Below are 16109 nucleotides of genomic sequence, written 5' to 3'. Positions count from 1 at the left end.
TGAAACTGCATTACCCAAATGTCAAAATCACTTCTCTAATTCACGATGAAAGCATTACAAAAGACTCCTGAGGAGGATACTGAATAGAAGTCTTGGGATGCAGACCCCAGAAGAGATAAGAACGGCTGAAAAGTGTTGCTGATGTAAAGGACTAACAAAAGATAAATTGTTAAAAGGTATGAAGATTTGAAATGGAACGTCTCATGTAAAATAATTTATTTTTAATATGTTCTTATCCCTTATTGCAGAAATCTAAGCTCCTACTACCTTGGTATAAGTGTTGTGTGGGAATGGTGTTTGGAACCTAGCAAATACCCATGTCTGTCAGTGGAAGTACCACAGAAGCAGGGGATCAGATTCCAGGAAACTATAAGATCACCAACAAATGAAGGATCTATAATGACTAATCAGCTCTGACATGATTTGCCACACCACCAAAAACATTCCATCCAAAAATACATTGCTTTTCATAATTTTCTGTTTTTGGAATAGCATATTTTTCCCCTAGGGGAACCAGAAAACTGTAGAGACTTCGGGGCATATTTATACTCCGTTTGCGCCAGAATTGCGTCGTTTTTTTTTACGCAATTTCGACGCAAAACTAACTCCATATTTATACTTTGGCGTTAGACGCATCTAGCGCCAAAGTCCATGGAGTTAGCGTAATTTTTTAGCGTGGACACCTACTTTGCGTTAATTATATGCAAGGTAGGCGTTCCCGTCTAAAAAATCGACTCCGAGGCATGTGCGTCGGATTTATACTCCCGGGCAAAATTCACGCCCGGGAGTGGGCGGGTCAAAAAAAATGACATACGGCCGCTTTTGCGCCGTTTTTTAGCGCCTGCAAAAGGCAGGCGTTAAGGGACCTTTGGGCTCTGAAGGAGCCCAGAGGTGCCCTCCCATGCCCCCAGGGACACCCCCTGTCACCCTTGCCCACCCCAGGAGGACACCCAAGGCTGGAGGGACCCATCCCAGGGACATTAAGGTAAGTTCAGGTAAGTGGTTTTTTTTTTTTTTTTTGTGGCATAGGGGGGCCTGATTTGTGTCCCCCTACATGCCACTATGCCCAATGACCATGCCCAGGGGACAGAAGTCCCCTGGGCATGGCCATTGGGCAAGGGGGAATGACTCCTGTCTTTGCTAAGACAGGAGTCATTTCTATGGGGGTTGGGAGTGAAAAAAAATGGCGCAAATCAGGTTGAGGCGAAAAAATTGCCTCAACCTGACTTGCCCCATTTCTTGACGCCCAAGCCCCATATCCCCCTACGCCGGCGCTGCCTGGTGTACGTCGTTTTTTTTAACGCACACCAGACGGCGCCGGCGGCTAACACCGGCTAACGTCATTCAATAAATACGGCGCCCGCATGGCGCTTCAGAATGGCGTTAGCCGGCGCTAATTTTTTTGACGCAAAACTGCGTTAGCGCAGTTTTGCGTAAAAAAGTATAAATATGGGCCTTCATGTCATGGGCCTCAAAATATATCGACAATTGAACTTTGCCTTATCTAACCATTTACTGCATGTTCTAGAAGATCCAAACTTGAGTTTCTGAAAACGTATTAGTTCTTAATACTTTATTAAGAAAATTGATGGTGCAAACACACACAATTTCTTTTGCTTTATAATCATTTTTAAGAATTTAGGCCCACATTAAGACTTTGGCAGTATAAACCACCTACCGCTGCGGTGACAGCCGCCAAAAGACCGTCACCGCGGCTATCATCCGTTCGTGAGATTATGACCACAGCCGGACTTCTGCCACAAGAAGGGCGGAACTCTGGCTGTGGCCATACTGGTGGATGGTGGTAAGGTGGCACTGCTACCACCAGACCTCCACGCCAGTAGACCACCGCCAGCCGTATCATGGCACATGATACGGCCTGGCGGTGTTCTGCTGGCGGTAGCAGCGCCCGTCCCATTCCCAGACAAACGATCACCTGGATGTAGGTAAGTTGGGCATCCGACAGGGGAGAGGGTGGGTGGTGTTGTGTGTGTGTGTGCGGGGTTGTGTGCATGAATGTGTGAGTGTGTGCCTGAATGCGTCTGTATGTGTAGTGTTGTTTGCGTGGGTGTATGCAAGTGTGTGAATGCGAGTAAGAATGGAAATGTGAATGTGTGTCTGCATGTCAATGTGAATGTGTGTACGGATGTGTGCAAGCATGAATGGATGTATGTGTGAATAAATGCACGTATGCCAGTGTGAGTGAGTGGGTGTATGCGTGGGGCGTGTCTGCGAGTGTGTGAGTGTATGGGGGGTGGTGGATCGGAAGGGGGGAGCGTGGATGGAAGGAGGGGTGGGGGAGCATCTGAGGAGTGTTTGTGGGGGGTGGATGAGCCTTCTACCAGTGACAGGGAAGGAATTCACTGTCGCTGGTAGGGCCTACCATCATGGTTCTCATGGCGTTGCTAATGCCACGAAAACCGCGGTGGTAGGTTGGCTCAAAATAACGCCAGCGGTACAATGACGACTGCCGGGCTGGAGATTGTTATCTCTCGGCCCGGTGGCTTCTACCGCCATGGCAGTAGGAATGGTAAATTGGCGGGTTGGCTGCAGCCAACCCACCAATGTCATAATGTGGCTGTATGTACTGCCAGCCTGTTGGCGGTACTCGAGCGACCTTACCACCTACCGCCAGGGTCATAAGGACCCCCTTAATCTTTATTTACAACTATACTTTATGCAATTGTATTTGCAATTATTATTCATACATTCCATGAACAAGAAATATTTATTGCTTCTGATTTACATTTATTATTATGCCCTTGAAAGTCATACTTATGGATCTCAATTTACAATATTAGTCAACAACACACACCGTGACTGCTACCACAACCAACAAAAGCATTGAAAGTCATGCATTGAAATTCTAAGGACAATGGCATACTTTACAATTGAGAAAGGACAATTAATGCAGCAATTTGATTAGATTATTATTTGTCTGGAAGATAATGATTACTGTAAAGATCTGCAATAAATATGTCTCTTCTAATATGACATCTACCCCTCTCCAAGCCATTCCCTGTAAGAACACCCCATTATAAAAACAACCAATACATCAAAAAGCCCATCCTGTTGTGCCACTTTTGATTTCATCTCCTTCGCAGTTGAGAATGAACCCATGTTGGAGGATTTGTGGGGCCTACTTAGAAGTCAAAATGAGGACACTTTTATGATCTGTATAGAAGAGTTAATGCTACTTCAGACTTGAAATTGAATGTCATCTGCCTCCGTGGATGACTATGTTACTCACTGCAAATTTGATGGCCGAACTTCAACAAAGAGAAGCATTGTAGCAGGGCTTCAACATTAACTGCAGGTAATATGTATGTTGGACATGGCCCTTTCTGCAGGGTCATCCTCATACTTTTTTGCCTGCAACCTAATTGTTCTGAACCTATTTTTGTTGGCTTTTCGGACTTTGCACACTTTACTGCTGCTAACCAGTGCTAAAGTGCTTGTGCACTCTCCTTTAAATATGGAAAAAATGGCTTAAACTCCATTGGCACATTTTATTTATTTGCATATCCATAAGAAAGTAGTAGTACATGTAAATAGGTCCTGTAAATTAAATGCTACTAGTGGACCTACTGCATTGATTGTACCACCCGCTTAAGTAGCCCTTTTAAATGTGCCTTAGGCCTGCCACTGCAGCCTGTGTGTGCAGTGTTCTCCTGTCACTTCAACCTGCTGAAATAAACCTTTTGAAAAGCCTAAACCTTATTTTTTAAACATACAGGTCACCCCTAGGGTAGACCCTAAACAGCCCGTAGGATGGGGTTCAATGTATTTAAAAAGTGGGACATGTACTTTCAACTTTTATGTATCCTGGTAGTAAAAAAACCTCTTAAATTCATTTTTCACTGCTACAAGGCCTATATGTCCCATAGGATAACATTAGGTAACCTTATTATATTTAATACGTAAAACCTTTCAATTGGAAGCAGATACAGAGGTTGAGTTTGGTGCCTAAAGAATTGTAATTTAAAACCCTTGTTTATGGTGAAGTTGGATTTTAAGACACAGTTTTGAAAATACCACTTTTGGAAGGCTTCTAAAAGCAACAACAGCAACCCATAAACTCCAGAGACAGGGTTTAACTATTATAGAAAAACAGCTGCACTCATAGGTTTCATATAATAGAATCAATAGGAATTCAGGAGGCTAAATAGCCACATGCAGCCAATGCCAGCTTTATAAATTTACTCGTGCAACCATCAAGGCACTTAAAAAACATAAATACTTTCAAAATGTACACAAATGTACATTACACACCATTACAAAAGACAGCCATACAAAACAAATACAAAAATGGTTCATCAGTCTGAAAGTGGTGCCATATTGCCTGTTTGTTTGTTACATTACACATTATTGACGATGTTTCTACCTGAAGGAAGGGGTGACAGTGTTTCATCAGGACCTAATATGTCTATAGGCTGAATAACTATTTTTGTTGATCTTATGTGGTTGTTTCTTACTAGTAAGACACATATAATTATATTTTGAATAATAGCTTACTGTAGTGTGCACTTTATTTTATTATAATATGGTTGAATCTATGGAAGTCATGTAAGAAGATTCGAGACATGACAGTAAGGGGAGCAGAAAAAGAGATATGGATGTTTTCCGCTTCAGTACCTCCCTGGCACGGGCCACAAACAGTGGCCGACACAAGGGAGGGGGTTAAAAAATCCTCAGATGCATTGCACCAGAGGATTTGTTTTTAATTAAAATAACCCCAGGCAACACAGAAGATCTTCTGTGTCTCCCCCCGCCCCCCTGCCTCCCCGCCTCTTTGTGATGTCAGCACGCCACGAGGCACGCTGATGTCCCTATCTGTTTTCCCCACCAGAGCAGGAAGCGGCCTGGGGGCCACTTCCTGCTCCAGTGGGGAAAACAGGCCCAAACAGCCTTCCCAATGTTCAGGAAGGCCTCGTTTGAAAGGGGAGATTCTCCTCTTTCAAACTAGGCCTTCCTGAAAGGGGTTCCAGGCACTCCAGGGCCAGGACACCCCCACTAGACACCATGGATTTCACTTGGAGGGGGGTCAGCCCCCTCGGAAAACGGGGCGCTCCCCCCCCAGGGGCATATTTAAAAAAAATAATATTAGGTTTACTCCTGGGGGGCGCAAGCACGCCCAATCGCACCCCCCTCCCTCAGGACTTAATTTTTTTTTAAATGAAATTGAAAGGGGGTCGCTTGTGGGCAGGGCTTTGGGGGAAATAATTGAGAGAGGGATCACTTCTGTCCACGCGTGTGTGGTTTCCCTGGCGACTGCGATCGGCCCCCAGGAAAACCACACCCACATATAAAAGTGATAAAATATATATATATATATATATATATATATATATATGTCAAACAAAGTGGTCTGAAGGTTGCTGGGCGGCGCACTCCACTACTGGTGCCCAGTGACGGAGAGGACCAGTCTCGTAAAGTACATATATATATATATTCACCTGTTCTCTTGCAGTTGCAGCTTGCATCTTCAAAGCAATGCACATACTTCAACTGACGGGTTTCAACTGTAGCTTTTAGGCTGCAATAAAAAAGTCAGGTAAATCTTGTGATTATGTTTCTGCTACAAAAGGATCTGATTATTGTCAAGTGGCAATTTTGATGCCATAAAGGAGCGCAGAAGGTTTATATGCCTCCTGCAAAGATCAACTCTGTATTTTATGTAAATAGCTGAGTACATTAGTAAAGTCAGCCATTACCTGCACTATAATACAAATTAAATGTATGTGCGGGGGCTATGGTGAGATGAAGGGCACTTTTGCTGGGTGGTAGAGAGGGAATCCGAGGAGGAGGTCATGGGAGTAAGAGCACCAATAATGATTGTTGGACTGGGCGCTAGAGGCGCTAAAGACTGTGACGATTGGTATGTGACAAAGTGAAGTAATAGTGTGTCTTTTTTTGGAGTGTCTTGAAAGAACATGTTGATTGAGGGAAGAAACGAAGGTAAGGTGACCTCTACTGTTGGAAGTATCACACACACCAACAATTTTGGGACTGTCTATGTAGGCTAGTGTTTTAGAGTGACAGTTTAGCCAGTAGCAGAGATGGCATCTCATTAGATGACTGTTGCTCAAGCCCTCACTCTGGTTATAGAGACTGAGACAGCAGATGTTGGGACAGGATCTGAGGGATAGGACAATGGCGCAGACTCTGGAGTGATTTTTCAGTCAGCGGAGTCCTATTCAATAACTCCTCTTCCATTGATTATGAGGGAGGTAATGAGGACAGTCCTGCTGTCCCTTCACAAGCACAGTCTGTGCAGCGGGACAATAGCGGGTTAGCACAATCCAGAGAGCAGGTGCATGCAGCGGCAAGCACAAAGAGAGTTCTCTCTTGGGAGCTCCCCAATTTGGTTCAGCCCCAAATTCCACAGCCCAAATCATATTGTGGAGACATCAAAATAATCTATCAAAAAACAACCTGGTTTTGTAAGGCAGGCACTTGCGTATTTGGTCCTGGGCTACGCGGCCATATAAGGAAACCTACCAAACCCAGACATTTCTAGAAGCTAAACATCCAGGGGAGTCCACGGAGGTGTGACTTGTGTGGATTCCCCAAAGTTTTCTTACCCAGAATATCCTGCAAAGGTGAAATGTTGAATAAAAACTCAATTTTTTCTTGCATTTCTGTCACACAAACTACAGAAATATGAAGGAATCCACAAAATTCCCACTACCCAGTGTTTCCCCACCTGTCCTGATGAAAACACTACCCCACTTGAGTGCCTGTACCTAGTGCCTGCATCAGGAATTGGTCACCCCAGGGTCAACAGTTGCCCTCATGTAAGGCCCAACATTGACCATTGTGTGATCTATTCCTGTTGCTGGCACTAGGCCTACCCATATAATTGAGGTGCCATTTTTATCGGGAGACTTGAGGGAATGCATTTGTGGCTTCTCTCAGATTCCAGAACTTTCCCATCACCGAAATGTGAGGAAAAGGCATTTTTTGTTTTTGCCAAATGGTGACGTTTGCAAAGGATTCTGGGTAACAGAACCTGGTCAGAGCCCCATAAGTCACCTCATTCTGATTTTCCCTAGATGTCTAGTTTTAAAAAATGAATAGGTTTTCTAGGTCTCCCTAGGTGCCTGCTGAGCTAGAGGCCAAAGACCACAGCTAGGCATTTTGCAAAAAGCAGGTTAGTTTTCTTTGGGAAAATGTGATGTGTCCATGTTGTGTTTTGGGGCATTTCCTGTTGCGGGCACTAAGCCTACCCGCACAAGTGAGGCACAATTTTTATTGGGAGACTAGGGGGAATGCTGGGTAAAGAAAAGGCTTCTCTCAGATTCCAGAACTTTGCAGCACTGAAATCTGAAGGAAAAGTGTTATTTTGCCAAATTTGGAGGTTTGCAAAGGATTCTAGGTAACAGAACCTGGTGAAAGCCCCACAAGTCACCCCATCCTGGATTCCCCTATCTGTCTAGTTTTCAAACATTGAAGGTAGTTTTCCCTACGTGCCGGCTGAGCTAGAGGCCAGAATCCACAGCTAGGCACTTTTCAAAAAACACGTCAGATTTCAATGTAAAAATGTGATGTGTCCATGTTGCGTTTCCTGAAGCGGGTATTATGCTACCCACACAGGTAAAGTACCATTTTTATTGGGAGATTTAGAGGAACACAGAATAGGAGAACAAGTGTTATTGCCCCTTGTCTTTCTCTACATTTTTTCCTTTAAAATATGAGACAGTGTGTAAAAAAGACGTCTATTTGAGAAATGTCCTGTAATTCACATGTTAATATGGGCACCCCGGAATTCAGAGATGTGCAAATAACCACTGCTTCTCAACACCTTGTCTTGTGCCTATTTTGGAAATACAATGGTTTCCTTGATACCTATTTTTCACTCTTTATATTTCACCAAATGAATTGCTGTACACCCGGTATACACTGAAAACCAATTGCAACGTGCAGCTCCTTTATTGGCTCTGGGTACCTAAGGTTCTTGATGAACCTACAAGCCAATATGTCCCCGCTACCAGAAGAGTCCAGCAGATGTAACGGTATATTGCTTTTAAAAATATGACATCGCAGGATAACGTGGAGAAAAATGGCTGTTTTTTTCACCTCAATTTCAATATTATTTTATTCCAGCAGTTATGTTCTGTAGGAAAATCTTGTAGGATCTATACAAATGACTCCTTGCGGAATTCAGAATTTTGCCAACTTTTCAGAAATGTTTAGCTGTCTGCGATCCAGCATTGGTTTCACACCCATTTCTGTCACTAACTGGAAGGAGGTAAAAATGGGGTATGTCCCAGTAAAATGCCAAAATTGTGTTGAGAAATGTTGTTTTCTGATTCAAGTCTGCCTGTTCCTGAAAGCTGGGAGATGGTGATTTTAGCACCGCAAACCCTTTGTTGATGCCATTTTAAGGGAAAAAAACACATGCTTTCTTCTACAGTTCTTTTGCCCCATTATTCTGAAAAAAAACGAAACTTTAGCTGTATTTTGGCTAATTTCCTGGTCTCCTCCAGGGGAACCCACAAACTCTGGGTAACTTTAGAATCCCTAGGATGTTGGAAAAAAGGAAGTAAATTTGGCATGGATAGCTTATGTGGACAAATCGTTCTGAAAGCCTAAGCGCAAACAACCCAAATTGCCAAAAAAGGGCTCAGCACGGGGGGACTGGGGCTCAACAGAAAAGGGGTTAAGCTGCTCTGTTCTGCGAGGAAATAAACATAATCCTTCCCAACCCGTGTTTCTGTGTTCACTACACTAATTGGCGATGGATAATTCTGGTGTATTCCTGGCTGTTGCTGACGGTGAGCAGTGCTGGTCAGGGTGAGTGGTTATCAGTGGCATTGTTCCCTCAGAGGTTGGAGTGCATTCCTTTTACCGATGTCACACTGTAAGCACAAGTCTGTTCCTTTACTCACGCTTGTGTTCATTCTTGCTCGTATCTTCCTGGTAATGACTAGTGCCTGCGCCTGCATGCTGAATGCTGGAATGTTGTTGTTAGAATAAAGGAGCTCTCATTTGAGTCTTATTCTGCTGCCATTTTGGATTGGAATTTTGACATCCTATACTCATACACTTTCAAAACACTCATTTATATACCAGTGGCCATCTTATTGTGGGATCGTTTTGTGAATCTTGCGTTATTGGTTGAGTATGCATCGGTGATGCGCATATCTCATGGTGGAATAACTACTTTATCTTTTTTCCAGCACACTTATCAAAGAATCTGGAATGAATTAAGCACATATTGTCATAAATAAGTTATAGAGAACACTCACTTATGCATGGTGAGCTACTTCATTGAGTTTAATCGATAGCTTTGCCCTTCTCATATACTGATTTACTTCTTGTAACTCTGTAGTAACCCGTTCTTCTGTTGTTGCACATTAGTTTAATTTATTATTCTTAAGTTATTTTTCTTCAACAAAAATGGTATACTCAGCATGGCAAATATCGTGGCTCCGCCTAATTTTTTACAGTCAATTAGGGAACCAAAAATGGAATGAGAATTATGGTATCCTATGTTTTTGGCTTATATGGAGGTACTGGAAAACAAAGATTGCTCAGCTCAAAAGAAACTGTCATTACTTAAGCATTGCTTAGGCAGAGTACGTCTAAAAGAATTTACCATTTTACCTTCTTTGGAGGAAGCTGGAGATATGAATGTTTTCAACCAAGCTGTCAAATTATTGAATATTCATTCTGGAACAAATTATCGATACAGTGATGGAAAGATTTAAATTCTATATACGGGCGCAAAAGGAAGAAGAGACTATAAACGACTATGTAGCTGTTTTACAAACATTAGCTGGATCCTTTGAATTTGAGTCTATAACAAAGTGTCAAGCACTGAGAGATCAAATATTGATGAAAACAAAGAGTAAAAAGATCAAAGAGAGACTGTGGGCAGGAACAGAATCTTCCTTAGGTGCTGTGATAAATACTGCTTGAGGCATTGAACAACCTGAACATTTTTTAAATGAAATCAGAATCTCAAAATACAGGGTACTAATTCTGAAACCAATTTAGTTAAAAGTCAAATGTTATCCAGAAAAAGAAGAGACTCAGAAAACAAAAATATTGGCTAGAAAAATACTATCAATTGTTTCAGATGCGGAAGTTTATTCCATGTCGGTAACTTTAAGGGTTGTCCAGCATGGGATAAAGTATGTGTTAAATGTAGCAACAATATGGGACATTTTGGTAGAGTATGTTAATTGGGAACATTCCAAAAGTCAATTGAATTACTGGTGATGAAGACAAAGAAGACTAGGTAGACTTTAATTCTACTCTATGTGTGGGTGACACCAAATGTAAAAGTTTTCCAAGATGCACATTAATTGTTGATGAAAAACCTATAACGATGATGGTTGATTGATATGCATGGTACAGCATTATTGGGAAAACATTGTTCAATGAGATCTGGGGCAATAGAAAGTTGTCTTCACCTGTTATTCAACCATGTGGGTATTCTGGTCACAAAATCAATTTGCAAGGATACTTTTGGGCAGATACATAATTTAAAGTGGGGAGGACAAAAGGCAAAATATATGGTAGTAATGAGAATGTTTCTGATATAGAGATATTGTTCCCAGATTTGTTTCAGGGGAAATATATTGACTTCAAGCATAAAATCATATTGAATAAGGGAGCAACGTCTGTTAGGCAAAAAGTTAGGAATGTTCCTCTAGGATATCGTAATAAAGTTAAGGGCATGTTAAATGACCTGGAAGTGAAGATAATCATAGTACCCATAGAGTCTTCATCCTGGGTATCTCCCATTGTTCTATCCCTTAAAAGTTCTGATGAACTTTGTTTATGCGTAGACCTATGCAGGCTGAATAAAGAAATTTGGGTAGACAAACACCCTTTACCTATTCTCCGTGAGATGATATCGACACTGGCAGGTGCTACAGTTCTTTCCACTGAGGATCTAGCAAGTGCATACCACCAAGTGAAGTTACACGTAGACTCTAGATATCTCGCAGTGTTTGTGACACCTGAAGGCATGTGCTAGTATTTACGTATGCCATTTGGATTGGCAAGTGCAGCCTCAGTGTTTCAGCTTCTAATGAGGAGGGTATTAGAAGGAGCGGAAGGAGCCATTGCTTTCGAGGACAATATATTGATTTTTGGGAAGACTCATGAGGATCATTATAAACTTGTGTGAAATGTGTTACAAAGTTTGCATGACAAAGGATTGACATTAACATTTTCAAAATGCAGATATTAAAATAATAGGGTTTAGTATCTTGGACATGAAATGTTCCAAGATGATATCAAGCCTAAATGCAACCATGTAAAAGTATTTTAAATAACCCAGCACCTACTTCTAAAGATCAATTGTTGTCCTTTTTAGAGTTGACAGATTTCTACTGGAAATTTGTACAAAATTATGCTACCAAATTGTATCCTCTCAGACAATTTCTGAAGAAAAATTTAAAATATGAATGGTGCATGGAACAATAAGAAGCTTTTGAACTATGGAAGAGTGAAATAGTGCACCATTTTTAAAATCCTCTCCTCGGTGGGGGGGAAAAGAATGTCTGATATCAGTGAATGCCAGCACCGTAGGTTTAGGTGCAGTGCTCACAGAAAAAGATAAGCATGAAGAATGGGTAGTTTCATATACTTCCAGGTCATTGAAGAATTCTGAGTACAATAATTCTACCATTGAGAAATAATTATTAGCCTGTACTTGGGCAGTGCAACATTTTCATCAGTTTATGTGGGAAACAAAATTTGCTTTAAGGATTGACCATAAACCACTGGTTAACATACTAGCTGCTGGGGATGGTAAAATATTGACTACTCGATTAGCAAGATTGGCAGCCAAGCTACAGGAATACCAGTTGTGTTGTGGAGTATGTACCTGGTCGCATGAATGTGCATGCTAATTGTATGTACCAATTTCCTAAAACAAGTGCAAAGAATTGGGCAGAAGAAGTGGAGTGTGATGTGGCATTCACCCTAGATGATGTAAGGGTTGGAATGAGAATAACAATGTAATGAAACCCATATCTGAAGAAATATGTAAAGAAACTATGCGTAGTGACACTATCTTGCAAGATATTCAAACCTATTTGAAAGTAGGCTGGCCAGAAGAAAGGAAGTTGACTGGTGGAGTTGCTTCATTTTTTAAGGTGAAATAGGAATTAATGGATTTCTACGCTTTAGTCATGAGAGGTGACAAAATAGTCCCACCACAAAATTTGAGGAAGTCCATTTTTACGTAGTCACATGGGTATGTCTAACACAAAATGGAGAAAGTTAGAGTTCTACTGGTGGCCTGGTATTGATGTTATGGTCGATAGCAAGCTATGTGTTAGTGGTGACTAGTCAGCTAAAGCATTAGCAGTTGATGTAAGTCCTGTAGTATAAAAGACTAGTTGCACTCAAGTTGTAGAATTTCTAGATACAATTTTTTGTTGTGAAGGAATACCTGAAGAGCTTATATCCAACAATGGACCCCAATTTGTAAGTATGGAAATGGATACTTTTTAACCACTTCGCTGCCAGGCCTTTTCCCCCTCCTGTGCCAGGCCTTTTTTTGCCTATTTGGGGCAGTTTGCGCTTAGGCCCGCATAACTTTTTGTCCACATAAGCTAACCAAGCCAAATTTGCGTCCTTTTTTTCCAACATCCTAGGGATTCTGGAGGTACCCAGACTTTGTGGGTTCCCCTGAAAGAGGCCAAGAAATTGGCCAAAATACAGGGAAAATTTTGTTTTTTTCAAAAAAATTGGAAAAAGTGGCTGCAGAAGAAGGCTTGTGGTTTTTCCCCTGAAAATGGCATCAACAAAGGGTTTGCGGTGCTAAACTCAGCAGCTTCCCAGCTTTCAGGAACAGGCAGACTTGAATCAGAAAACCCAATTTTTCAACAGAATTTTGGCATTTTTCTGGGACATACCCCATTTTTGCAATTTTTTGTGCTTTCAGCCTCCTTCCAGTCAGTGACAGAAATGGGCATGAAACCAATGCTGGATCCCAGAAACCTAAACATTTCTGAAACCTAGACAAAATTCTGAATTCAGCAAGGGGTCATTTGTGTAGATCCTACAAGGGTTTCCTACAGAAAATAACAACTGAAAAAGAAAAATATTGAAATTTAGGTGAAAAAAACATAAATGTTTCTCTACGTTTTACTCTGTAACTTTTCCCTGCAATGTCAGATTATCGAAAGCAATATACCGTTACGTCTGCTGGACTCCTCTGGTTGCGGGGATATATAGGGCTTGTAGGTTCATCAAGAACCCGAGGAACCCAGAGCCAATAAATGAGCTGCACCCTGACGTGCGTTTTCATTCTATAACGGGTATACAGCCATTCATTTGCTGAAATATAAAGAGTAAAAAATTGCTATCAAGAAAACCTTTGTATTTTCAAAAAGGGCACAAGATAAGGTGTTGAGGAGCAGTGGTTATTTGCACATCTCTGAATTCCGGGGTGACCCTACTAGCATGTGAATTACAGGGCTTTTCTCAAATAGATGTCTTTTTTACACACTCTCCTATATTTGGAAGGAAAAAATGTAGAGAAAGACAAGGGGCAATAACACTTGTTTTGCTAATCTATGTTCCCCCAAGTCTCCCGATAAAAATGATACCTCACTTGTGTGGGTAGGCCTAGCGCCCGCGACAGGAAACGCCCCAAAGCGCAACGTGGACACATCCACATTTTTGGAAGACAACAGAGGTGTTTTTTGCGAAGTGCCTACCTGTAGATTTTGGCCTCTAGCTCAGCCGGCACCTAGGGAAACCTACCAAACCTGTGCATTTCTGAAAACTAGAGACCTAGGGGAATCCAAGGAGGGGTGACTTGCGGGGCTCGGACCAGGTTCTGTTACCCAGAATCCTTTGCAAACCGCAAAATTTGGCTAAAAAAAACACATGTTCCTCACATTTCTGTGGCAGAAAGATCTGGAATCTGAGAGGAGCCACAAATTTCCTTTCACCCAGCGTTCCCCCAAGTCTCCCGATAAAAATGATACCTCACTTGTGTGGGTAGGCCTAGCGCCCGCAACAGGAAACGCCCCAAAGCGCAACGTGGACACATCCAAATTTTTGGAAGACAACAGAGGTGATTTTTGCGAAGTGCCTACCTGTAGATTTTGGCCTCTAGCTCAGCCGGCACCTAGGGAAACCTACCAAACCTGTGCATTTCTGAAAACTAGAGACCTAGGGGAATCCAAGGAGGGGTGACTTGCGGGGCTCGGACCAGGTTCTGTTACCCAGAATCCTTTGCAAACCTCAAAATTTGGCTAAAAAAACACATGTTCCTCACATTTCTGTGTCTGAAAGTTCTGGAATCTGAGAGGAGCCACAAATTTCCTTCCACCCAGCATTGCCCCAAGTCTCCCGATAAAAATGATACCTCACTTGTGTGGGTAGGCCTAGTGCCGGCGACAGGAAACACCCCAAAGCGCAACGTGGACACATCCTAAATTTTGGAAAAAAACAGAGGTGTTTTTTGCGAAGTGCCTACCTGTAGATTTTGGCCTCTATCTCAGCCGGCACCTAGGGAAACCTACCAAACCTGTGCATTTCTGAAAACTAGAGACCGAGGGGAATCCAAGGAGGGGTGACTTGCGGGGCTCGGACCAGGTTCTGTTACCCAGAATCCTTTGCAAACCTCAAAATTTGGCTAAAAAAACACATGTTCCTCACATTTCTGTGGCAGAAAGTTCTGGAATCTGAGAGGAGCTACAAATTTCCTTCCACCCAGCGTTCCCCCAAGTCTCCCGATAAAAATGATACCTCACTTGTGTGGGTAGGCCTAGTGCCGGCGACAGGAAACACCCCAAAGCGCAACGTGGACACATCCTAAATTTTGGAAAAAAACAGAGGTGTTTTTTGCGAAGTGCCTACCTGTAGAGTTTGGCCTCTAGCTCAGCCAGCACCTACGGAAACCTACCAAACCTGTGCATTTCTGAAAACTAGAGACCTAGGGGAATCCAAGGAGGGGTGACTTGCGGGGCTCGGACCAGGTTCTGTTACCCAGAATCCTTTGCAAACCTCAAAATTTGGCTAATAAAACACATGTTCCTCACATTTCGGTGACAGAAAGTTCTGGAATCTAAGAGGAGCCACAAATTTCCTTCCACCCAGCGTTCCCCCAAGTCTCCCGATAAAAATGATACCTCACTTGTGTGGGTAGGCCTAGCGCCCGCGACAGGAAATGGCCCAAAATACAACCTGGACACATCACATTTTTTCATAGAAAACAGGGCCTACCTGTGGATTTTGGCCTCTAGCTCAGCCGGCACCTGGGGAAACCTAGCAAACCAGCGCATTTTTGAAAACTAGAAACCCAGGGGAATCCAAGATGGGGTGAATTGTGGGGCTCTGACCAGGTTCTGTTACCCAGAATCCTTTGCAAACCTCAAATTTTGGCTAAAAAAACATGTTTTCCTCACATTTCAGTGACAGAAAGTTCTGGAATCTGAGAGGAGCCACAAATTTCCTTCCACCTAGCGTTCCCCCAAGTCTCCCGATAAAAATGATACCTCACTGGTGTGGGTAGGCCTAGCGCCCGCGACAGGAAATGGCCCAAAACACAACGTGGACACATCACATTTTTTCATATAAAACAGTGCCTACCTGTGGATTTTGGCCTCTAGCTCAGCCGGGCCCAGGGGGGGCAGAAATGGCCTAAAATAAATTTGTCCCCAACCCCCCTGCCCCCCCGGGAGCGTCCCTTGCCTATGGGGTCGCCCCCCCTTGCGTGACATTGGTGCCAAAAAAAAAATCCCCGGTGCCTAGTGGTTTCTGCCCCCCTTTGGGGCAGATTGACCTACAATTGGCAAATCTGCCCCCAAGGGGGGCAGAAATGGTCTAAATACAATTTGCCCCCCAGGGGAGCGACCCTTGCCTAATGGGTCGCTCCCTATCTCTACAAAAACAAACAAACAAACAAAAAAAAACCACAAAAAAAACAATTTGCCCTGGCGCCTAGAGGTTTCTGCCCCCCCCGGGGGCAGATCGGCCTAATACCAATAGGCCGATCTGCCCCCAGGGGGGGCAGAAATGGCCTAAAATAAATTTGCCCCCCCAACCCCCCCGGGGAGCGACCCTTGCCTGCAAGGTCGCTCCCCTTGCGTGACGGCGCAAACAAAAAGATCCCTGGTGCCTAGTGGTTT

The sequence above is a fragment of the Pleurodeles waltl genome, chromosome 1_2 (assembly GCF_031143425.1).
Source record: "Pleurodeles waltl isolate 20211129_DDA chromosome 1_2, aPleWal1.hap1.20221129, whole genome shotgun sequence".
Lineage (NCBI taxonomy): Eukaryota > Metazoa > Chordata > Amphibia > Caudata > Salamandridae > Pleurodeles > Pleurodeles waltl.
Note: the sequence above shows the minus strand (reverse complement) of the source record.